Below are 26,971 nucleotides of genomic sequence, written 5' to 3' on the forward strand. Positions count from 1 at the left end.
TTGTATCCTTTGGATAAATAACTACTAGAGCAATTGCTGGCCTATAGAGTAGCTCTATTTTTAACTTTTCAAGGAAACTTCATACTGTTTTCCAGAGTGGCTGCACCAGTTTGCATTCCTACCAACACCATAAGAAGGTTTCCCTTTCTTTGCATCCTCGCCAGTATCTGTTGATTGCTGGGTTGTTAATTTTAGCCAAGTGGGATTTGTTCTATAAATGGAAGTCTGGTTCATTATTTGAAAATCAATCAACATAATCCACCTTATTAACAGGCTAAAGAAAAATCACATGATCACTTTAATTACTAAAGAAAATAAACTTGACAATATTCAATACCCATTCATGATGAAAGAACTAGGAATAGAGGAGAAATTCCTCATCCTGAAAATGAGTATTTACAAAAAATTTAGAGTTAACATTACTCTTTTTAAAAAAGATTTTATTTATTTATTTGAATGAGAGAGAGAGAGAACACAAGAGCAGAAAAAGTCAGAGGGAGAAGCAGACTCCCCATGGAGCTGGGAGCCTGCTGCGGGACTCGATCTGGGGACTCCAGGATCATGACTTGAGCTGAAGGCAGTTGCTTAACCAATGGAGCCACCCAGGCACCCAGAGTTAACATTATTCTTAGTGGTGAAAGAGGGAATGCTTTCCCCTTAAGATTAGGAACAAGGCAAGGTTGTCTTCTCTGACCACTTTTGTACAGTATATTGCTAGAAGTTCTAGCTACTACAATGGGCAAGAAAGGGGGAAAAAAGGGTATACAGATCAGCGAGGAAGGAAGGAAGAAAGGGAGGAAGGAAGGAAGGAACTCTATTTGCAGATGACATGATTGTTGATTCCTTAGGATTTTAATCAACAACAACAAAAAACCTCCTACAAGCAGTACATGTGTTCAACAAGGTCACAGGCTATAAGACAAATGTACAAAAGCTAACTGTATTTCTATATACTAGCAATGAACACCGTGTGCAATCCATCCAATTTCACAACTGACTATACAGCTGGAGTAGTGAAGACTGTGGTGTTGGAGGGGTACACACATAGGTCAGTGGAACAACAGGGAATCCAAAAGTAGACCCACATAAATATGCCAAGCTCATTTTTGATAAGACATACAATGTTAGAGCAGGTGGTCATCTGAGGGCAAGATAATGAACCCTGATCTACACAAAAATAAACTCAAATTGGACCATGGACTTAAACTTAAAATGCAAATCTAGGAAACTTTTAGGGGGGAAAAAAAGAAAAATCTTCGAGATCTGGGGATAGCCCAAGTTCTTAGACTTGACACTAAAAGCATGATCCATAAAAGGGAAAATTGATAAGTTGGATTTCATTGAACTTAAAAACACTGCCTTTTCAAAATACTTCAGTAAGAGGATAAAGAGACAAACCAAGGACTGGGAGGAAATATTGGCAAACCACGTATCTGACAAGAGGCTACGATCTAGAATATATTAAAAGAAAAATACCCTGAAAACTCAGCAGTAAAAAAAACCCAAACAATCCACTTGGGAAATGGATAAAAGACATGGACAGATATTTTGCTGAAGAAGGTATCCAGAGAGCAAACACGCATAAATGAAATTGTTCAATGTCCTTGGTCATTAGGGAAATGCAAATGAAAACCACAATGCAATGAGCTATCACTATACACCTCTCAGAATGACTAATACAAAACACAGTGACAACATCAAATGATGTTAAGGATGTGGAGAAATTGGATCATTTACATGTTGTTGGTGAATACGTGAAATGGCACAATCACTCTGGAAAACCATCTGGCAGTTTCTTAAAAAACTAAACATGAGGCTACTACCATTGCCCTTGAGGCATTTACTCTGGAGAAATGAAAGCTTATTTTCACACAAAACCTGCATACACATCTTCACAGAGATTTTATTTATAATAGGCAAACACTGGACACAAGCCAGATATCTTCCGACATGCTAGCGGTTAAGCAGAATGTGCCACATTCTGGGACTACCAGCAGGCAACAGGAAGGAACGGGTGACTGACATGCACGACAACCTGAAGGAATCTCTGGAGAACTACGCTGACCAAACGAAGCCAAAACCCAAAGGTTATGTCATGGGATTCCACTGGTATGACATTCTTGAAAGGTCAAAATTACAGAAATAGAGAATCGAGTCTAAGTGGTTTCAGGGGTAGAGGAGCGGGGGTAGGGGTGGGGGAAGGTGAGGCAACATGAAGGACCCTTGTGGCGAAGGATGTTCTGAATCTTCACTGTCTCAATGTCAATACCCTGACTAGTTTTCCAAGATGTTATTATTGGGGAAAAAACTGAGTGTTACAGACTGAATTGCATCCCCTAAAGTTCATGTTGAAGCCCTGAACCCAAGATGACTGTATTTGGAGAGAGGGCCTTGAAAAAAGTTATTAAGGTTAAATGGGTTCAACAGGGTAGGGCCCTAAACCAGCCTGGTGTCCTTAGAAGAAGAGGAAGAGACACCAGCAATGAGCCTGTACCAACGAAGGGTCTTGTAAGGACACAGAAGACAGCCCTCTGCATGCCAAGGAGGGGGCTTCAGGAGAAACCACATCTGCTGACACCTTTATCTTGGACTTCCAGCCTCCAGAATTGTGAGAAATAAAAGTCTGTTGTTTAAGGTCCTCAGGCTGTGGTATTTTGTTATGGCAGTCCATGCAGACTAAGATACTGAGTAAATGGTACGCAGCCTCTCTCTCTATTATTTCTTACAACTGCATATTCATCTAAAATTAGTGATCTCAGAATAAAAGGCTTACCTAAAAAAAAATCCTAGCATCTCAGAACTTAAACAGTTCTCTCTGGGAAGTACCTGAAATACTCTTAACTTTGTTCTCTTAATTAGATTTTTTTATACCAGGCGATGCCAGGTGCCTCTTCCTGGTGGCAATGATACCCTGTGCTATCTCCACCCTGACCTTTACCATGCATTTCCTAAGCGCAAGGACTAGGTCTCAATTATTTTATATTTATCATGTAGCCATTTGTTTGTTGACATGATGCCTGAGACATAGTAGGGACCCGACAAACATTTGTGGCATGGGTGCGTCAATGAATACCTTTACGGCAGCATGATTTTTGTTGAAGATCAACTGCCTGGCTGATGTATACAGGACACCTGAGAACATTTAAAGATGAGGGTGGGTAAAATGGATATATTAACCAATTTTTATAAGGAAGGCATTTTCTGTTGTAAACTCAATGTTAAGACAATTCCCTGTTAAGTACTGTTAAGCCATTCCAAAACTTTCCAACATCCTTTTTATATTAGCTAAAGTATTTTTATTAGAATTAAGTATTTTCTATCAAAATATTTCATAAAGATTTGATATGCTCATTTTTCTGATGATATAACTTCTGCCATTTTTTTTTTTTGGTGGCTTCTTCCTTGTGTCAGATTTACAGATGTAAATTTTGTCTGACAGATTTGATTTTTCTGTTAGTTTTCCCCAGTAACAAATTTTACTCTACAGAGTTTTAGCCAACATCAGTCTGAGCCTCAGATATAGTAAGGTCTTAATAAATATCAGCTGTTATTATGGATTCTTTATAACGGTTATTTCTTTACAAATTTGTTTTGAGATAGAATTATATGCCATAAAATTTTAATGTGTACAAGTCAGTATTTGCAAGATTTTACAACCATCACTATTCAATTCTAGATTGCTTTATCACTCCAAAAAGAAACTCCATACTTGTTAGCAGTCATTCCCCATTTTCTCCTCTCCAGTCCCTGGCAAACATTAATCTACTTTCTGTCTCTACGTATTTGTCTATTCCAGACATTTCATATAAATGAAATCATGCAATATGTAGACTTTTGTGTCTGACTTTTTTTTTCACTTAGTATAATGCCTTCAAGGTCCATGCATACTGTAGCACGTATCAACACTTCATTCCTTTTTATTGCTGAATAAGCCAGTGTATGGTTATACCACTTTGTATATCCATTGTATGGACACGCCATCTTGTTCATCCATTCATCAACTGACAGACATTTGGGTTATTTCCACATTTTGGCTATTAGGAATAACACTGCTATGAACATTTGCTTACAAGTCTTTGTATTGACATGTTTTCACTTCCCCTAGCTATTTACCCAAAAGTTGGAATTGCTGGAATGGATTCCTACTAGCATATATGAGAGTTGTGCTTTCTCCACATACCAGTCAATACTTGTTATTGTCTGTCTTTCTTATTGTAGCCATCCTGGTCAATATGAAGTGGTATCTCATTGCGATCTTGATTTGCATTTCCCTAATAACTAATGCTGTTGGGCATCTTTTCATGAGCTTCTTGGTCATTTGTATATCTCTTGGAGAAATTTCTTTTCAAATTCAATTTTTTAATTGGAGAGTTTACCTCTTATTATTTAATTGTGAGGTTCATTTATAGATGCTGGATACAAATCCTTTATCAGATATATGATTTGCAAATATTTTCTCCCATTCTCTAGGTTGTCTTTTACTTTCCTGATGGCATCCTTTGAAGTACAAAAGGTTTTAATTTTTATGAAATCCAATACATACATATATATACATACAATACATATATATGTGTATATACATACATACATATGCATGCATTGGATATCCTAAGAAACTACCATATAATCCAAGTCACAAAGAATTACACCTATATTATTATGCTTAGTGAAATAAGTCAATCAGAGAAAGACAACTATCATATGATCTCCCTGATATGAGGAAGTGGAGATGCAATGTGGGGAGTTTGGGGGGTAGGAAAAGAATTAATGAAACAAGATGGGCTCAGGAGGAAGACAAACCCTAAGAGACTCTTAATGTTACAAAACAAACTGAGGGTGGCCGGGGGGGGGAAGGGGGTAGGGAGAGGGTGGTGGGGTTATGGACATCGGGGAGGGTATGTGCTATGGTGAGTGCTATGAAGTGTATAAACCTGGCAATTCACAGACCTGTACCCCTGGGGCTAATAATATATTATATGTTTATTTAAAAAATTATATAAAAAAAGAATTATACCTATATTTTCTTTTATAGTTTCATCCTTACATTTTGAGTTAATTTTTTATATGGTTTAAGGCAGGGGTTCAACTTCATTCATTCCATGTGAAAATGTAGTTATCTCAGCACCATTTGTTGAAGATCATTCTTTCCTCCCTGAATTGTTTCAGCACCCTTGTTGAAAATCAACTGACCATAAATCTAAGAGTTTACTTCTGGACTGCCAATTCTATTTCATTGGTCTAATACGTCTATCCGTATCCCTGCATCATAGCCTTGATTTTGTAGCTCTCCAGAAAGTTTTTAGATCGAGAAGCATGAGTTGTTGAACTTGGATCTTTTTAAAGATTATTTTGGTTTTTTTAGGTCCCTTGATTTCCATATAAATTTTAGGATCAGCTTGTTAATTTCTTTTATAAAAGGCAGCTAGGATTTTAATAGAGATTGTACTGAATCTGTTAATCACTTAGAGGAGTACTGCCATCTTAACAATGTTAAATCTCCTGACCCGTGAATGTGGGACATTTTCCATTCACTTAGGTCTTTAATTTCTTTCTATGATGTTTTGTAGTTTCCAGTGTACAAGTCTTCTACTTCTTTTGTTTGTGTACAAATTAGATAAAAGACTGATAGAATTTATTTTTTAAGTTAACACATGAGAAATTTTTCTCCTCTTTGTAAGACAGAATGAGTGAGGCCAGAGAAAAGAACAGATGTACAGTGAGACTGAGGGAAAGGCTGAGCTTTTGCAGTGAGTTCACTGTTCAGCCCTTTAGTGTCTGGCAATGTCAAAGCAAATGAGAATATTTGGGCGCCACAAAGGCAGAGTACAAACTATAGGCTAAAATTATCCAGCTCTGGCAGTGAGATATGGAGGGTGGCAAGGGAGGTCTCTGACACACTTCCCATTATATCTCATGGTTGTCCCTTGGCCTCCAAATATGAGTCTGGTCCTGTCAGTAGTAACCTCCCAGAGGAACTTTAATATTTCCATGAACTTTTCTATTCTGTAATCACCTGAACACAGAGTCAGGAATAATATGGGATGGGAATGCTTCCCCTAGTTCTTCTTGACCTACCATGCTGCAAAAGACCGCTGATGCCAAACATCCTCATTCAATCAGCAAATAGCACTTCAGGAATGGCCTGCCTTTCATCCCCTACGGCAAAGGGGAGGAAGACAGGAGCAGCTGGGAAAAAAACAGTAACAGGGACTCTCTTGAGTCTAAAACTGAGTTGTGGAAAAAATCCTGAGAAATCCCATTGGAAAGAGTGGGAAAGAATCCACATGAAAGATTTTATTGCTTGTGACAAACTCCTGCTGCTCCCATAAATTTTTCTACAAACTATACTGACATTATAAATATGCAACACACACACACACACACACACACACCCCATCTAACATATTGACGGGGCTGCATTTATAGTGTGCTCCCCAGAAGAAAATATTCACTTCAGTTTAAACATCTTAAATGCAAATGAAAATACAATTTCAAATATCATATTTTCAAAGACTTTCCCATTCTGAGGTAGACTTGGTCCCTCCCTATCTCATTTAGGATAATTCTACTACCAAAATCTAAAGCAGATATTTATATTGATTTAATTTAATTTTTAAAAGATTTTATTTATTTATTTGACAGAGAGAAAGCACAAGTAGTCAGAGTGGCAGGCAGAGGGAAAGGAAGAAACAGGCTCCTTGCTGAGCAAGAAGCGCGACACTGGGCTCCATCCGATCCCAGAATCACGACCTGAGCCAGAGGCAGATGTTTAACTGAATGAGCCACCCAGGTGCCCCTAATTTAATTTAATTTAATTTACAGAAGTGCCACTCCTTGATTCACCAGAATATTTTTGCTACCACTCTTTTAGAGTGGTGCTTCATAAAAAGCTCAAGATATTTTACCCTTATTATATGAATTGTTTTGCCAGCATTCCTGGGAGTACATAAGAAAGAAGGCAGATAAAAAAAAGAAAGAAAGAAAGAAAGAAAGAAAGAAAGAAAGAAAGAAAGAAAGAAAGAAAGAAAAGAAAGAAAGCAGGCAGATGAGGTAAGAAGCAGTTTAATCCTCCTCATTACACAGATGAGGAAACTGAGACATGGGAAGGAATGGGATTTCACTCATTCATCAATGTCTTCATTCATCAATCATTTACTGAGAGCCATTGTGTATTAGGCCCTACTTTTAGATGCTAGGGTTACAGAAACTTGTCTTGGCTCTTCTTTTCATGGAGTTTCTAGTCTTATGGGAGAGCCAGATTTTTATTTTCAAAATACAAACCTGATCATGTCCCATCTTTGTTTAATTTATTTCTGGGGTTTTCTACAGATTCCAGAATAAAGACTAACTCTCTTACCATGCTTCCCTGGTTGTACAATCTTGCCCCGTATCCACTAACATTAGACTCATCTTGTTTCTGCCCCAACAGAAATGGGGCAGAAATGAGAAATGGACCCACCAAAGGTCCAACTCTTTCATCCACGAAGTCTGTATGTTTTTGTTTTTTTGCGACAATGTATTTATTTAACTTCTGTTTTAGTTTTATCAAGTTTTAAGGGCATATAGTTCATAAAGTTGGTGTTTCTTATAAAGTCTTGTAATAAGGAATCATGGCTCCCCCCCTTTTTTTTTTCTGACTCAGACTCACTCCCTTTAGGTCCTCAGTTGATTCTTTTGATACTTACCTCCTCCTCACTCAATAACATTCTGACATTGCCCTGTGCCGGTGTTTTGGTTCAAGCAAACCAGACTCTATCTGTTGGCTTCACAGAGGAGAGAGTACGAGGCTTCGGTTCTATTTCCCCTGCATCACCACATTCTGTTCCCATCACTACTGACTGTCCTGACTTCTTATTCTAAATCCAGATTTTATAATCAAAAGCAGACTTTATGTGCTACAAATTATAGCATAAATTTATCTTTATTGTTGCTGGTTCAGAAACAGCTGAATAAAAGGCTCAGCTCTTGGGAAAAAAAGATAAAAGACATTGACTGGTTTAATTTTTTTCACGAGAAGGACTCTCAAGGGTAACTTCTTCCTCTCTCTTAACTGCAGAGATACTCATGTCTAGGTTGAAGGTCACATGGCAAGTGGGTGACAGCCAGGCCCTGGCAAGTAATTCTCCTTATCCCGTTTCCAGTTCTCGTTAGCATGTGGCATGCTGTAAACAAGCTTTCAAGAAACATGAATTTAGGACTGATCACTGAGTGTGGTGACACTGAAGCTATTTGCCTACAGGTAACTGAGGAATAGATCTGAGTAGAAGTACAAGAGCTGGGGTTTGAACCCACTCTGTTTGTTCCTGAGCTCAACACTTTCCTTCTTTAATTAACATCACACTGCTTCTGTGATTCTCAGACCAGAATCATCCCCAGTTCTTGGAACCTGAAACTATGCGGCCTCCTGTCAGCCTCAAAGGCCTGTGTAAGTAAGTAAATAAAGATGCAAACTGTGCCCTAGAAGAATGCCTGGCATGTGGTAAGCGCTCAGTAAATGTTAGCTGCCTTGTAATCCTCCCTTCCCCCTCCTGCTCTCTCCTCTTCTCCCTAATCTGTTCCTCTTCCCCCCACCTCCCCTCTCCTCTTCCACTCTGTCCTCCTCTGCCTCTACTCCCTGTACCTCCCTCTTCCTCACGGACCAACTACCTTTTTTCTCTTGGTCCTGACAAATACCCTTCCTTTCCTCTGATTTTCCTCATGAAAGGTTTCTGCCAGTTGGATTTCTTGCCATTGTCCACATGTAGTTCCAACTTTTATGCTCTTGTCCTTTTTTCTTCATTGTTTTTGAACCTGCCTTCCATTTGTAAATTGGCAACAAATGACTCCAGAATTGTCTCATTTGGGTCCCACTGCCTTCGGGTGTTCCTCATCTTGCCTCTTCACGTCAGTCTCTTAATCACCAAAACCAGTCCCTTCCAAGAAGTCCTTCCTGAGCTAGGCAAACCAGCTTCACATCCACAGGGAGAAAGAATCCAAGTGCCATGGCCCCCAAGAACCCCCATTCAGCAACTACCTTCTCACGCTTCAGAGACTTCACTGGCTTCCTTATCTGTAAAGTAAGGACACTGAACCGAGCCCCCAAATTCTTGGATTTGGATTACTTTTGTTTCATTTCAAGTATTAGATCCTGCTCTCAGATGGGGCTCTGCATACTCCAAGAACAACCAATGACTGCTGAACGTGCTTTGGCTCTTTTCTTTGGTTTTAGTCTTCCTTGGAAAAAAAGTAAAATTAGTTAGCTTCAGAAAACTGTTGGTGGAAGACCCTGTGTATATTACACTATGCAAAAAATGAGAGCAAATTAAGACCATCTTTCCCTCATCATTCTGGGAATACTCACTTTTGGGAAGAGAGGTAACTAAACACCTATACACTCTCTCTAATTAAACAGAAAAACAAACCTCTTGGCAAGAAATGGATCTTCAAGGGTGACTTCTCTTCCTTTCTTTTGCCCTTCTCTAGATTAAGTGATAGCTCCTCTGTATTTGAAATTCTGTTATATCTTGTCTCCTCAAACACCATTGCCTTCAAAACTTCCATGCTATTATTTTAAATACCCCTTGCCCAATAATGAGCCAAAAAAAAAAAAAAAGGAGTAAAGTGTTGAAAGGGAAGATTGAGGGAGAAGAAAAGGAAATGAAATATTAGATTAACATCCGGTATACCTTAGGCCTTTCTCTAGTCACTTAATACATGCTGTTCAATTGAATACTAACAATGCTGCTAGGTAATCACAGTTACCACGCTTTCAGAGTGGAGGAGATGGAGGCTCAGGGAGGCTAAGTCATTCACTGTCATTGTCTCTTCTTGTGCAGTTGGTTTAAGCTATAATCAAGTTCTGCTTGACTCCAAAGACTGGGCTATTTTATTTTATTTTACATTTTTATTTTGCTTTGCTTTACTGATTATCCATGGCCACTAAACAAAGTACCACCAAGATCCAATTACTTAAAACAACACTGATTATCTCACAAGCTCTGAGTCAAGAACCTGGGTGGAGTTCAGCTGGGTGCTTCTGACCCACAGTCTCATGGGGCAATCAAGGTTCTGGCAGGGGGCTGCCAGCATCTCCAGGCTCACTTGTGTGGCAGTAGAGAGGCCATCATGGCAAGAAATTTATACACCAGATGGCAGCTGGCTTCCCCAGGAGAGTCACTGACAGAGAGGGAGAACACTCAAGATTGCAGCCACAGTCTTTCTATAAACTACTCTTGCAAGTGACACCCTAACACTTCTACTGTACTCCGTTCTGTAGAAGTGAGTCAGTAGGCCCAACATACTCAAGGGGCGGGGGTTACACAAGGACATGAGCACCAGGAGGTGGGGTCTTTGGGAGTCTTGTGCAAATGATCTCCCTGAGCTCATCTTTATGTTGGAAAATATTCTTTGCTCTACAGAAACTAGTTATATTTAAACAAGTCCTTAGATAAAACCAGCATTTTACCTGTGTTAAGCATCTTTCATGAACTTTTTTTCACTACAAATTTTTAGGAACAAATTCCAAGTATATATATTATATATAATATATATGGCTACTCCGAAAATAATGTTCAAGTGCTGTCTTCCAATTGGTTGGCACAAAATATAATAATAAAATCAAATCACAAATATGAGCAGCATCTGGCAAAATGCTCATCGCATTTATACAAGTCCTATTTGCAAAGATTTCTATAATGTTAAATTTGGGTAAGACCCAAAAGAAACATCTTAGTGGTCACCTGACCCATGTCAATATGCACATCTGTCCCCTCCTAAGTGGCATCTTATTAATGTCTGGAATTAGCCAAGAACATCCACTGACTATACACTAAAAACAGAGTTGTTCATTCTGGAGAACACATAGTAAGTAAAGCTTTTTATACCTCCAAAGCGTTAGAACTCAATGGACGAGGCTGAAAAATCTGAACCTTGTAAGGCCTCATGGGGAAAAGCAGTACAGATCAATAGCAGGCTACTTAAATAAGGCCTTAGGATCCCAGAGACCTGGCTTCAAAAGTTTGTTCTTCTGGGTAGGGGATCCTTGGTCAAGTGCTCTTGTCTAAAAACAGATTTAACCATTCCAGATGGCCAAAAGGGTAGCTGTGAGAAAAGCCAGCATAGCCAAGTGGCTATCCAAGGCACATGGATTGAGAAGCCAGACTGCTTATTCAATTTCAAGTTCTGCCACTTACTGTGGGAAAGCCCTTAACTTCTCTATTTCAGCTTCCCCATCTAGAAAATGGACATAATGATAGAAGCTACCCCGCTGGGCTATGGGATCGAGTTAATATGTCCAAAGAACTTTGCAACAGTACTTAGCATTTGGTAAGTATGAAATCAATAAGGACAAATGAAATTATATGTGTAAAGCCTTTAGCACTGTACCTGGCATACAGTAAGGAGATTAATAAATTATTCTCAATTTTTAAAACTTTAATTTCTTCATCTGTAAAATGGGAATATTAATGCTGGTATTACAGAATTCTTATAAAAACAAAATAAACTATATTAAGTACCTAATGGTTTGTAGTCCAAATAAGGGCTTAATTGGGTTCAATTTGGGTTATTATTATAATAACTTGGGTTAGTATTATGAATACTTATAAGCAATTATATAGCTACCAATATATAAGAGTTAGAAATGCCAAATAACCCAGCGCAAAACCTTTCTTTAGCCGGGAAGCGTCTCAGCTCTAAAGTAGTGCCATGTTCTGGGATTACTACAAGATGTTCCTTTTTAGCCTGGGTAGAGCTTTCTGGAGTTCTTTTGGGGCTATATGTGTCCAGGGAATTCTGAGTCTGAGAATGGTTTCTTCTTGGTATTTTAATTGGCATATTAAGTTTTTTATCTACTTCTCTTTTGTGTTTTTAATAATATCCCTTTGTGGCTGTAAGCTGAGCATAGAAAGAATGTCTTAGAGCTAATAAAGACACATGGCCCTAGACACACGGAGAGCCTATAGCTCTGGGAATATCTGGTTCCAAACGGAGCTGGCTGTCAACCTGGTAAGCAGTTTCTGGAGGACCTTGCTTGTGGTAGGACAAGTAGGGGAGGCCCAGGGGCACCCAAAAGACCCACTGAAATTCTTTTGTGTTGCTTTCTTAAGGACTGCCACTGTGCCTTACCCTCTCTTGTGAGAGTCCCACTCAAGAACACTTAGTGTCTTGGACCTCTCTTTCAAGGCTGGGAGGGGTATTTCTTAGGTAGCACCAGCTTGGGTAGAAAAGAATGCATTTCTGTAAAACATAACCCTGCCTGTGGCCCCACTAATGATAACCACAAACCAAAGAGAAAGAAAAGCATTTTTAAAGCTAGTTCTGGGAAGCAGATTGCTCCCTGACCTCCTCCCCAGAGCCAGCAGTCCGACTATCAGACTGAAGGTAAACATACCACAAAACAAGACAGTGGGGAGACACCACTTCATGACTAATTGGCTTTAAGAACACAGAGTAAAGAAAAATATATAAACAACTCTTTGAGCTTTGAAAATAAATACTACTAAGGACCACAGCTTGCTCATACAATTTCGTTTTTATTAGAAATACCAACCTCAGTGACTATCACTGTCCCACCCTAATGCTGAGTTCGGTAGGGATATATCATTTCTAATGATAATCTTCCACTATATGTGAAATTGTACTTGTTTTTGTTTTTGTTTTGTTTTTACCTGAAGGCTTCAGAGAAGTCTTGTCAGAGCTCACTTGGCAATATTTTATGTGTCCTAAATCAAGTAAACTTCATAAAAGTCCTAACTTTCATCACCTTTCAAGTGGAATTAGTGTGGCTTTAAACTCATTAGTGAGAGAATTTCGGCGGTAAAGGATAAGTTCCTGGTATCTGTTATCAACTCCCTGTTGAGGGATTAGTCCTGTGTTTTCATGTGGGATATAAACATATCCAGATAATTCTCCTGAGCTTCACTTGTTGAAATTTGACATGGGTCCTATCATTTAATTATGGCTTAGCTCCCAGAAGGCTTTGCTGGCACCTCTTTGACGGCTTCCTGCCCCTCCCTCCCAAACACACACACTTGATCGTGGTCCCAATCCTCCCTTTAGCTAAGAAAGCAAAGCTAATAACAACGTACAGACTGGAGACCCTCCATCTTACAAGACTACCTCAGCTTTGTGGCTTGGGGCTCTTAGCTACAGTGAGGTTCAGCAGATCAGATTTGGGGTATTTCTGTCCTGGCTGGGTAGGGCTTCCAGCTGCCTACCCCACCCCACCTCCTGGCCACTGCCCCACACCCAACATTTTAACTTTCCTCACTATCAGCTGGTCTTTTCTGGTCCCAGGGGCATCTTTTCTAAGAAGCATTTGCTGCCTTCAATGTTGCCAAAACAGAAGTTGCTGCCCTCTTACTTAAGAACCCCACGGTTGACTATAGACAGAGCAGACTAGGATGAGTAGAAAAGAACTGAGTGTGTGTGTGTGTGTGTGTGTGTGTGTGTGTATCCTTGTTCTACTACCATTGAGTGTTCTTTGCTCTCTCTGAGGTAACCATCTGGATTATATGCAGTGGGGTTTTGGTAAATGTGTAAAAACTTGCCCTTCAGGGGGAAAAAGGCACTTATTTGGAGCATTTGCCAATTTCCTTGGTATAAATACTCCCAGCATGGTTGACTTCAAGATACTAAAGTGAAATCACTGAATAAGGACTTGAGAAGAAATGTATGTCATCAGCTCTGCCAGCAGTGTGAGTCTGATCCAGCATAGGGGGCTAGAGAAAACCAGGGAACATTTATAGAGCAAGCAGTTCTGGAGCTTGAATCTAGAAAGACTAGTAGGTATTTTCTGAGTAGATACAGATGTGAGGGAAGAGAGGCAAGTACTTTTGGCAAAGGGTGAACAACTTTGGCTGCATTTTAAGTGTATACGCATACTTGATTGTGTGGCGTGCGTAGAGTATGGGAGCTGGACTGGGGGGAACACTCCCTCAAACACGCCATGCTGACTCTAGGAATGAGCCTTAATCATCTACACTATTCCCAGCATTAAATGTAACATCTATAGTCTCCTTTTAAGACACTGAGTTCTAACCCAGGAAAACTATCCTCTCCAAGTGGGCTCCTTTCAGAAAAGGGTTGTTTCAAATAATCCCTTAGTTACAATAGCCAGTGTCATAGTGCAAGAGTGATTATTCTAGGAGCCAACATCAATACTGTAGTATTACAGAGAACGGCCACACAGCAGAATACAGCTAAGCCAAGGAAAAGGGAACTTCAGACTGAGGCCAGCAAAGGTCATGCTGTGATTTGGTCTGCAGAGGAAGTGGACAGAGTTTAAAGGGAAGAGTGATGCACTGTTTGCGTCAAAATACATGCTCTGTGTAACAAGAACTATTTCAGAATAGTCTAATTACCAACTGTCCCCATCACATTAGCTTGCCTGCCAAGGGCTGCCATTTCCTTTGTTGCATCCAAGGGCAATTCAAAGTGTTACTCAAGGCATGAAGTCTGGTATTCTTTTTTTTTTTTTTTTTAAAGATTTTATTTATTTGACAGAGAGAGAGAGAGAGAGAGATCACAAGTAGGCAGAGAGATAGGCAGAAAGAGAGGGGGAAGCAGGCTCCCCGCCAAGCAGAGAGCCCGATGCGGAACTCGATCCCAAAACCCTGAGATCATGACCTGAGCCGAAGGCAGAGGCTTAACCCACTGAGCCACCCAGGCGCCCTGAAGTCTGGTTTCTAAAGCCAAGTGCTGGTGGATCTCATTCCTCTCAAGGAAATCAACAAATATTTATGGAGTGGCATCTCGGTCCATGATAGCAGATGGTCCCTAGTCCTAGCATAGCACCTCAAGGTGCTGAATGCCCTCCTATCCCCTACTCTCACTGGCTTCTTCAGGAAGGGAAAAAGGATGTCTCTAGAGCTTTCCTATCAGTTCATTCTGCTCCTACTTCTTGACCTACAGGTTAGACTCCAGAGTTTGGGGATTCTCAGACATGGCTTCTCTGGCTTCTTTGTCTTTCATAAGGATTTTATATTCTGGTTTCTGTAACTCATTTAACTATTGTTTGTATAATTTTACTATATTTAAACATATAATTTAATATAACAGGATACAAAATACTATAAATAAACTATAACTAAGTTAACTGTATTTTGTAACATGAACACGTTCTAGAGGCCTTTGGTAATGAGTTTTTTTTTTTTTAAATGAACCAGAAAAAGTCACCACAATTCAAGAGCACAAAATGAGTTTGTCCATTAAGGTCTCCTCTTAAGAAAATGAGTTTGCCTTTTTTTTTTTCAGCTATGGGAAAAATGTTTATTTTCTTGCACAGGAAACTAACAGTCCAATTACAGTGAATAGTAAAAATAGTTTCCTAGTGGGAATATGTTAAGGATATTGAAATAAAAACCCATTAACCATTAAGAATATTGAAATAGCTGGATTATTTGGGGTTTGTTTGTTTGTTTGCTTGTTTGGTGTTGAACTATTTCAGTTCTTTACATATTTTGGATATTAACCCCTTATCAGATATATCATTTGCAAATACCTTCTCCCATTCATTAGGTTGCCTTTCTATTTTGTTAATAGTTTCCTTCACTGTGCAAAACCTTTTTATTTTGGTGTAGTCCCAATCATTTATTTTTGCCTTTGTTTCCTTGAAAGAGGAGACATACCCTGAAAAACAGCTGACGTCAAAGCAATTACAAATGACTGATTACAAAGAAATTGTTTTCTTCTAGAAATTATGGAAAGTAGTAGGAGTTTCCTTTAAAAAATTAAAAATAGAATTATCATATGATCCAATAATTCCACTATTGGGTATTTACCTGAAAAAAATGTGAACACAAATTTGAAAAGACACAGGCACTCTTATGTTTATAGCAGCATGATTTACAATAGCCAAGATATGGAAGCAAACCAAGTGACTTTCCATCAGTGAATGGATAAAGAAGATGTGGCAAATACATACACATGTACACACTGGAATATTAGTCACAAAAAGGCATGAAATCTTGCCATTTGCCACAACATAGATGGAGCTAAAGAATATTATGCCAAGTGAAATAAGTCAATCAGAGAAAGATTAATACCATATGATTTCACTGATATGTGGAATTTAAGAAACAAATGAATAAATAAAAAAAGAGACAAATAAAAAACCAGAGTCTTAAATACAGAGAACAAACAGATGGTTACCAGAGGGGAGAGGGGAGAGGGATGGGTGAAATAGGTGATGGTGATTAAAAGATTACAATTATTTGGATGCCTGGGTGGCTCAGTCAGTTAAGCGTCTACCTTTGGCTCAGGTCATGATCCCAGGGACCTAGGATTGAGCCCCACTGGGCTCTGTGCTTCTCCCTCTGCCTGCTACTCCCTTGCTTGTATGCTCTCTCTCTCTGTCAAATAAATAAATAAAATCTGTTTAAAAAAATAAGGAGTACACTTATCATGATGAGCCTGAATAATGTATAGAATTGTTGAATCACTATATTGTATACCTGAAACTCATATAATACTGTATGTTAACAATACTTCAATTAAAAAAAAGAATATTGACATAAAAACCTACCCATAATACCAAATATCAGCAAAAAGTATATGGATAATTAAGACAGAAAGTTCTAATAAAAGGCAGAAATAAGAATTTGGAAGTGGTTTATTGCCTAAGTCATTATTTTGCTGCCTGGTCCTAGTGGCCAGCATGCTTCTTCCTGTGTTGTTCAAATAAACATAAGATTAAAGGTTTATACTAGGATAAACATGAGATTAAGTTTTGTAACACCCTGCTTCTGTCAACAGACAAATTTTTAAGTGCTTTCCCTTCAGTTACTAAATAGCCGCTCAGAAAAGACCTGAGGGCCAAGAATGGCCATTAGGACACAACACTTCCCTAGCACCGTGACGCATATGTGGTTGTAAAGAAAAATAAATACAAAAATTTATGTTAGGTAAATAAAATTTTAAATTCTGTAGAATTGCTTCAAAAGGCATTTCTGAATGAGAGGGAGGCCACCGCTACTTAGAACTGCAGGCTGAGGGCTGGGCACTTTATAAGGTCATCCTTACCATCTTGTTTTCATCACGTTCAGCCAAGACCCATCACACAAGAGAATGAAGATGAGGAATGAAGTCACTCTCTAGAGCTCTGAGCTTTGGAGCTAAGCCTCCTCTCATCCCAGGGGTGGCCCAGGGCTCATCTCTCTTCAGCTCAATTGTCCCGAGGGTACAATGGAGCCAAATCTTAAGGGAGCTGTCCTCGGGGACACGACACTCAGAGAGAAGTGACCATATGGTACAGCAGGATAAGCAGAATCGTCAGAGGCTAGCCTTGTACCAACTGAGTGGGCTGGTGGGCTATTCAACGCCTCCGAACCTGTTTCCTCATCTGCAGAATAGAGCTAATGATAATTACAAGATTGTTCAAATGACTAAATAAAATGGGAATACAAAGTGCCTGGCACAGAGTGGAATCCAGTCAATGGTGGCTCTTGTCCTACTTCCAAGCTACTGCCAATCTGGCCCAGAATGGAGTTTCTTTTTCTTTGCTGCCAACAATATATTCAAGAGGAGAAAAGAGTGGCTGGCATTGCCTCAGCTAGCATCACCAGATCATCCAACTACAAATGAGGGTGAGGGAGAGGCTGACAGAGAGGCATACCCCATGAATGAGGGCCGAAGCTACTTCTAGATGCCCAGGAGGACGTGGATATTGTGAGGCTGAAGTTTCATGGTGGGGCAGGAATAGCTTGCAGTGGACATGAGCTTAGCTCAGTAGTGAAGGACCAGATCCCATGCTCTGAGAGGACAGGCAGCCCCACCTCTACCAAAAAGAGGCAAAAAATATCCCGTAATGTTCTATCATTTGGCTGGGATGCAGAATGATTAAGCTATCCAAAACTACCTATACTACACACAGTGTACATCACTGTCTGTCTGTCTGCCTGCTTGTGTTTGTTTTCAGTGTCTTAGCAGATTGGCTCTGGGTTCATGTTGGGTGTTGTGTTTGGCAAGAGGAGACATTTAAATATCCTTGCCTGACTGGAGCTATCTCAGTGCTAAAGAGTTCAGTTATTTTGAATAGAATAAAGTATTGTTCCAGGTTTCTTCATAATCATAGCATGGAACAGTTCAACTTTAAACTTGAATTATCTATCTTAGGAAATAGTCACTAAAATAACCACATCTGGAGTATTCCCCACAGGTTCCTGGAGCTTTGGCCAACTCTTGGGCAAACCATGGGCATCAAAACACACTTGATGACTTATCTGAGCTGTAATCTGGGAAGCTGAAATTGATAAAGCATCCTTATCCCTACTCTTAACCTTCTTCTGTATGTGTCTGTAATCCAGTATGTTAAGTGGGTGAGACTAGTGAAGACTCAACTGTTATCTTACTCAAAGTTTCTGTGATTTATCTTCGGTCCACAAAGAATGTGTTCACCCACCCAAATGAAGTAAGGCTGAATTTATTCACTCATTCAAAAATATTTTATTGTATCCATTTGTACCAGACACTTTATAAACACTGGGAATATAAGTGTGAGTGGTCCAGTGTCTGCCTGAAGCCTCACGGACTAGTAGAAGAGGTGGTGTTCAGGACATGTGGAGCTTCCAAATGAGGGGAGTGGTCAATTCCATAGGGACTGGAAATCAGGAAAGACTTCATGGAAAAAGTGACCTTTGTTCAGGATCAAGACTTTACAACAAGAAGTATTTCCTGATTTCTAATCCCCATAGAACTGACCACTCCCCTCATGAACTCAGGATTATCCTAGCGGCCAATGATAATCGATCACACTGTGACAACGTTTCTGGCTTGAATTATCCACATAGACTAGTGACCCTAAATTCACTAGATAATAGAACAGTCACTGGTTTTATGACATGTGTTCATCTTTTAAGTCAGCAAAAGAAAGTCTGCTTTGAAATTTGACAACTTCCACAGTTTTAGCCAATTCCATAAAAGACCCATGTGACCAAGCCCCATAAACAGAAGTGTTTGGGGAGATGAAATATCTGAAATCATGACCTTCGTTTATAGTCCGTGTCTCCACAATAGTGAAAGTTAAAAAGTTGACTTGAAAAAAAAATTGAGCTTAAGATGAGCTGCCTGATAACAAAGGCAAGGAGGGAATGCAAGAATCGGAGTATCGAGCCATTGACAATTCGTATGATTTCAAAGGCACTTTATGTTCATTCCTAAATGTTTATCATACCTCTACCTTCTAGTGATGATACCTAAAATTCCACTGATAGTACTCCCATTTCTTTATCATAAGGTTTGATCCTGTTTAAAGTATAACTATCCCCATAGATGTCTTTTACATCTTGGTATGAATAAATTTATCAGATTCTTTCTTGAGACTGGTGGCACCATGGGTGAAAACAGGAGAACAGTTCTGCTAAAGTAGAAAGAGGGGAGGAAGAGTGAATAAGATAAAGTCTGGGGGGTACCCCAAGTTGTCTTTGTGTTGTTTTTGTTTTGCTTTGTTTTGTTTCTTAACTTACAGTTTGCTAAAGGTCAGCCCTAGTCACAGTCTAGGAAAATAAACAAAAATTCACAGGTGAGAATGGTACCCAATACCTGAGATTCTGAAGAATTATAAGGTGGATGAATTTGATGATTTTGATAATAAAGACTAAGACACCCTGCCCTTCTTCTCTGGCCTCAGCTTTAGTCATATGAAGAATTTCTGGTTCAGAACCAATCAGATTGCGGCAGGTATCCAGTGGTGTGGCAGGATGTCACCTCCCCATCATGGCCTTCGGAGAACACAGCTATAGTCACAGCTCCTCAACAAGGACATTCAGAGTTACATCTCACCGTTTTCTTATTTTCAGTTTTATTGTTACATGACAGTCTCCATTCTTAGATCTGACTGTTGTGGAAAGCAATCCATTTCTCACCCCCACCCCATGGAACAGTGCAGACCTGCTGGGGATGGGAAGAGTCAGTGTCTCAAAGCCCTAGTATAGTCACCAAAGGAACAGTTTATTCCTACCTGGGCAGAACATTTGCATACATTCACTCAAAAGTATGAACTGAACGCTCTCTGGGTAGCATATTGGGCCTGCCCTGTCACAGATATCAGACATAACTCTGGTTTTGTTGTGCTTATAATTGTATTGGAAAAACAAGTCATGGAGGTAGTGGAAAACTAACTCCCCAAAGAGAACTATAACAGGTCGGGGAAAGGAAGATCCCCATAGCTGGAGTGGTTAAGATCCACAAGGGCAGGGACCGTGGCTAACTGTTCATTGTTGCATCCCCAGTGTCTACCACATAGTGGGTACTCAATAAATATTTGTTGAATGAATGAGTGGATGGATGGGTGGGTAAATGATGGATAGATGACTGTCATGAAATAGATAGTTTTTGAAGGCTGGCTAGGATTTTGGTACAGAGGAGAAAGGGAAAAAGAATATCAGAAAAAGTTCCCCTCAAGATCCCCAAGACATCGGCATCATTAGGTTGCCACCAAGATAGGACAAGCATTCAATATCCTTGGCCAGTCCTAAGTCCTGAGCAATGCCACAACCCCAACCTGTATCACCATCAGTGGACAGTAAGAACAGTGTCAGGTGGGAACCCAAAAAGAGAAAATAGAAGATAGAAAGATAGAAAGGAAGCTTGTTCTAAACACAACCCCAAAGCCACTGGAAGTACCTCTTCCAACAGCCATTCATCCACCTGTGAGGCAGGCTCACAGAGATTACAGACCACCATAACTGTCTGTGTCCATGGTAACACTCAAGGAACCAGAGCCAGCTTGTGTTGATCAGAAGTTGGACACAAATGTCCTTAGAAAGACCATGATTCAAGAGGTGACAACTTTCCCATCCCTTTCTGCTGGGCCTACCAGGTTTGGCTTCCAGTCTGAACCCTGAGCTTTCCCAACCTGATCTACTTGATCCATATCCAGAGGCTCTTACTACCAAACTACTTAAATGCATCTAAGCACCAACAATAGTACCCACCCCACAGTAAGACCCATTCTGTTATCTGCTGTTATGACTTACAGAGGCAGCTGGAGGTATTCAAGCTGAAGGCAGCGACTGTCTTCCTTTGTATTCCCAGGATCTCACCCAGTGCCTGACATGTAGCAGGAACTCAGCAAATGTTTGCTGAATGAAGGAATAAGGCAGCTCTGGTTCCATAGCGCAGATCAGCCTTCTGCTAGTCTTCCCCTTGCAGAACAAGAAAATACAGTGATGATAAAATTAGCAGGAAGGACATTAAAAAAAAAAAAAAAAAGAAAAGAAAGGATTGAGTGAATGAAGGGCCTGAGCTAAGACCTGGTTTTGCTCTCTGCCAACCGTTCCCATCCCTTACGCTTACTATTCCCTCCTCTCAGTCCCCCTGGTTCAAGTGCCTGAACCACTCACTCCCTCTCCCTTCTACTTACTGCCCCCATGCCTCCAGCCATCAGTGCTTTCCCTTTGGAATGTGTACTGTTGTGTCCCGTGATATGGTACTTTGTTTAACACTGACCTTTACTTTTATAAATTCAACTATGTGTTCTCAGCCCTGCTTATGGTTTTAGAATTTAATGACATATATTTTTTGTACAACTTGACTCCTAATATGTGCCATTTATTTCATTTGGCACAAAGAAACACTTGCTTGTTCCAACAGTAAGGGGAAATTGTTAGGTTTGTTTAAAGAGAGTAGACTCTTCTGGACTTTATGAACAATTTAAGGGATTTTTCAAGGATACTTTTTGTGTATAAAAAAATTTTACCTTACACTCCAATTTTATTGCATTTTTTAAAATTTCACCTTATAGTTCAGTATGTATCTCCAAAAGACAAGGATTCCTTTTCAGTCATAATTGCAATGCTATCATCACACAGGGAAAGGCAAAAATTCCTTAATATTATCAAATATCTTTGACTGTCCTATAAGTTTTGTTTTTATTTTTGTATATTTTTGAAAAGTGTGAGGTTTCATTTGCAATCTGAATAAAGTCCAAACCTTGTGACTGGCAAAGGTATCTCTTAAATTTCCTTTAATCTATAGGTTATATTTCTACTTCTTTTTTTTTTTAATTGCGCTTTTGTGTTGTTCTTGTAGAAACCACATTATTTAGATTGTTATCTCCAGGATTTTGCTGACTGCACCTTCATGATGTTCTTTAACATGGTTTATTGTCCCCTGTATATCCTTTGAATTGTTCGTTAGATCTAGAGGCTTAATGAGATTCAGATTTGATTTTTTTTTCTTCCCAAAACTGTCTCATAGGAAGTATTGTATATTTCCATCAAGAGGGACAAAATGCCTGGGTGTCTCCTTTTTATGATGTTAGTAGCCACTGGTGTTGTTGCCTAGACCCATTATTTCATTAGGTTTTATGAACTAGTGAAATTCAAGTCCTAAAGGTAATACCTGAAGAAGGCAAACTTTCTCTGACCTATTTATTTGCTCTAAGCTATGGGGTTTTGTTTGTTTTTAAATCAAAAATAAATACTTGATTGCTTTAGTTCTCAATTGTTCAGTGGCTCTCTAATAATTTTCAGAGGTGATAAAGGAAAAAATTAAAAATATTCTTCTGAACCCATGGATTTCAACATATTCAATGCATTTCATTCTATTGTTGTTGGTTATTAGCCTTATTGACGTTCACACTCTTCCCTCTTTACCCAAAGACAGACTATGTAATTGGCTTCCAAGCCCTTTGGCATGACCCCCGTAGTTTCTGGTAGCAATTTTTAATTTCGGTATGACAAGATGTTTACACTCAGCTTATGTATCTACTGCCCCAGACCTGGAATCAGCAATTTCTCCAAGAAGCCCTGCTTCCTTTTAGTTGAAAATAGGGTTTATAAGAAGTAATTTAGGCCCTAGGGGTGCTCAGTGTATTGTACTGCTTGTGCTGCTAGGTCTTTTTGGTGAGCTAGAAACATCACGGCTTTATAGAGAAATTTCCAGTTCAAATTCAGGACTACAGGGTTTTCACCTACCCTCATGGCTCTTATTTCTGTGTTCCCTTTCTCCCACACCAAAAATCTTGTTTCCAGTGACTCCACATTGTTATTAATTTGCTTTATCCCAAAATATACAGTCTTAAAATAACAATAATAATACTACCATAATAGATTAGTGAAAATAGGTTAAGACATTTTTAAGGTTTTGTTGTTGTTTGTCTTCGATTATATACTCTTGAGGACCTACAGTCAAATTACTGTGCTTTAAAGTCGCTTGCAATCAACTAGATGCGTCATTAGATTTATTTGCTTCATTTTACTTCTGTTTTTAGAGATTGCCTCTGAAATCTTAATTTTGGCTTATAATTACAATCTTAAATTTGGCTTACAAATTATAATTTTGGCTTATAAAATTGGCTTATAATTATAAAATATTTACATGGTTTCAAAGTCAAGTTTATATGGGAAAATAAATTCAACAAAATCTATCTTCTCTCCCTCTTCCTTATTTCTTTCCTCCCAACAGCCTAAACTTAAAAATTGTATGACTTCTCCCAATTTTAAAATATAAACATCTATGTATATGTATACACGTGTGCAGGTGTGTGTGTATATCCTCCACCATTCCTGGAAAAAAGTAGAACATTATACACACTATCAGTATATCCTGGAGACCACATCGCTGGAGCATACATTCCTTTATACAGATGCACAGGACTCTATTTACAGACACGGCATAGTTTATTTAACTCGTCCCCTTGTGATGGATATTTAGGTTGTTTCCGTCTTTTGCTATCCCTCATAGTGCTCCAATAAATTGCTTTGTGCATATATATTTTCATAGTTTTACAGGTGTATCTTTGGAAAGATTCCTAGAAGTAAATTGCACAGATAACGCGCAAATGCATAAACAATTTTGCTCGATCTTGTCACATGCCCCTCCATAGGGTTTAACCTTTTGTATCTCCACCACCAAGTTTTGAGGATGCCTATTTCCCCAGAGATGTACAAAAGACTTTGTTCTCAAACTTGAAATTCTGCCAATCTGATAGATGAGAAATGATATCCCAGTGTGGTTTCTTTTTCACTTTGTTTATCAAGGGTAGGGCTAGGCATTTTTCATAACACATAAGAGCTATTTCCACCTTTTTTGGTCAACAGTTTATATCTCTAGCCCATTTTTCCCCATAGGATTGGCTTTTTACTTCTCTATTTCTATAGATTTTTAAATAGATTATGAGTATTAGCCATTAGTCTGTGCTTTAAGTTACAAGTATTTTCCTAGTTTATCTTGTCTTTCACTTTACTTAGGATGTATTTTTCCATTTAGACTTTTAAAAATTATGTAATCACATTTATCAATCTTTTCCCTTAACATATTTGAAGTTTCACTAGTTTCAGATTATAGAGAAGTTCAACTATTTTTTTTTCCTTTGGTATTTCTATTTGTATGATCTGTTTGGAATTTATCCTGGTGTACAGTGTTAGGGATGTATCCAATTTTTTTATATGATTATCTGATTATCCTAATACTACTTTTTAAAAATTGATCATCTCTCTGCTGATTTGAGATGCTGCCTTTATCATATGTTAAACATCCATATGCTGTTGGATCTATTTTTTGAAATTTTTCTTTGGATCTCTTGGTTTGTCGATTCATTCCTTAGCACAAATCCATTTGAATTATAAAGCTGTATGGTATGTTTTAGTGTCCAGTATGGCAAGCACAACTCAATACTCTTCTTTCTCAGGCTTATCCTATCTATTCATGCTTATTTGTTCTTTTAACTGAACTTTATAACCACATTGGTTTGGTCTAGAAATAACCTAATGGCATTTTCTTGGGATTGCATTACATATATAAATTAACTTAGAACTGACATTTTTATAATTCTGAGCCTTTTTATCCAAGAATGTGATTTCTTCCATATCTCCCATTTCTTCAGATCTATTTCTGTATCATCCAGGAGAGTTTTACAGCTTTTCTCTTACAGGTTTTGGACATTTCTTCTTAATTTTATGTGTTAGTATTTCATTTTGTTATTTGATGTCACAAATGGGGTCTCCTCTTCCATTAAGCTTCTAATTGGTTTTTATTTACATATATAGGGAGAGACTATTGATTTTATGTAAATTTTATAATTTGCTACATTATGAAATTGTTATTTTAATAGCTTTTCTATTGATTCTTTTATGTTTTCCAGGTACATAATCTAATTATTATGTCTCTCGTTGCTTTCTCTTGTTTAATTACATTGATTAAAATCTCCAGCGCAATATTAGCCAGGAACTAAAAACCTAACACCAATCTAGGGAATGACTACACTAAATCATAAACAAATTGCCTCTAAGAAGTGATTAAAAAGTTAAGCTATGGTTTCAGATTAGAAGACATTACTAACTATAGTTACCAACTACAGTTAATAAAGTTGTGACTTCCAGTGGAAATAGGTACCTCTTTGTGGCATCTGGGAATATGCCTCCCCTAGAACTCCAAAAGATAAGAGGATCTTAAAGCTTATGGGATCCTTTCTGAATTAAGCCTCCAGGGTCTCTTGGGAGCTCACTAGAGAAAGTACCAAGTCCATCCCATGAATAAATGAACCAATCTTTCCACTCCTCTAACCATTTATAACATAGATTTCAAAAGTTCTGTCTTACAGTAACATTCTACTCATTTGAACTCATAAGAAAAAAATCAGCCTAAAGTAACAGAGAACTTGTCACATATTTAATGTTGTTTGTCTGGATTAGATGGGGGTGATGCAATTCTGATGTCAGGTGTGGTTCTAACCTCAGTGGCACATGGTACTCCAAGTCAGAAGGGTCTTTACTCAGTTGCTAGGTCACAGTCAGGGGCTTAAACACGTGTCATCATCTTCTTGGGAAATTAGGACCAGCCCTCATATTTCGGTTCTTAGTCTGCATCTATTAGACAGCCTGGATTAGTGGTTAAGAGAATAGACCCTGAATAGATCTATGCTCAAACACTAGTTTCCATACTTATTATCTATGTAGTCTTCAGCAAGTTATTTAACATCTGTTTGCCTTGCGTTGTTAGCGAAATGGGGCTGTTTCCTACCTCCTGGAGTTATTATAAAGATTAAATGAGCCAGTGTATACAAAGTGTTCCTTTCTATTATTAAACTAACAGAAAATGCCGAATAAACAATATATCAGTGCTACTGCAGTCTTAGCCATGGAGATTAAACTGTCAAACAAGAACATCTCTGAGCTGCCATCAACATCAGAATATTTACAAGTATTATAAAGAAGAATCATGTTGGCCATTTCCTATTGCAAAGTAGGTGGGAATAATTGGTTTTTCCTTAGGATTCCAATCAGAAAGTTGCTTTCTCCCCTCATTATTACTGAGTGCCCCAAAACATAGCTTTTCCTCTCCAGCACCCCCTCTGGTGTAAGTCCCGAGAACCTAATCCTGGGTTGGCCTTGGGAAGTTAGACTGGTAGAGGGGCTGATGTCTGAGCTTGGGATAAGAATCCAGCTAGAAAACAATGGTCCCTTTGAAACATCAAGACCAGTGTTGCAGGCAGTGGCAAAGCTGGAGCCAAGAGCCAGCCACTGGCCACCAACTGAAAGAGGTAAGCAAATTTGGAGTTGACACCCAACAAGGTCACTGAGGCAACAATGAGAAAGACTCTCTGCTTAGCAAGGTGCTGCTAAGGGCACCAGGAGGTTTTGCACAGATAGGCTGAGCAGAATGCTTACATCAAAGCAGAGAGATAACTGGCCGTCCTAGGCACAGGCCACCAAACACTGAAGTCACTCTTGGGCTTATTATTTAGGAGTCATAAGTGGCTTGCAAAAATGAAAAGAGCGAACTTCTTTAGCTATGTCAGTTTACATAAAGTCAAAATCCTATAATACATCAGATATTCCATATCACTCATAGTGGTTTTGTTTCTTTGACCAGACATTAAGTGATACATAATTTGGTCCTGGAAGTAGGTGCTGTGGTAAAAAACAAAAACAAAAACAAACAAAACCCTAAACATGTGGCATAAGTTTGAGGATAATTGAAAAACTAAAAAAAAAAATACAGAAAACAACTGTTTTCAGACATTGGACAGTAGGCAGCATAGGAATGCTGA

Source organism: Lontra canadensis, unplaced genomic scaffold, assembly GCF_010015895.1.
Source record: "Lontra canadensis isolate GAN:19392208 unplaced genomic scaffold, GSC_riverotter_1.0 scaffold75, whole genome shotgun sequence".
In the NCBI taxonomy this organism is placed as follows: domain Eukaryota; kingdom Metazoa; phylum Chordata; class Mammalia; order Carnivora; family Mustelidae; genus Lontra; species Lontra canadensis.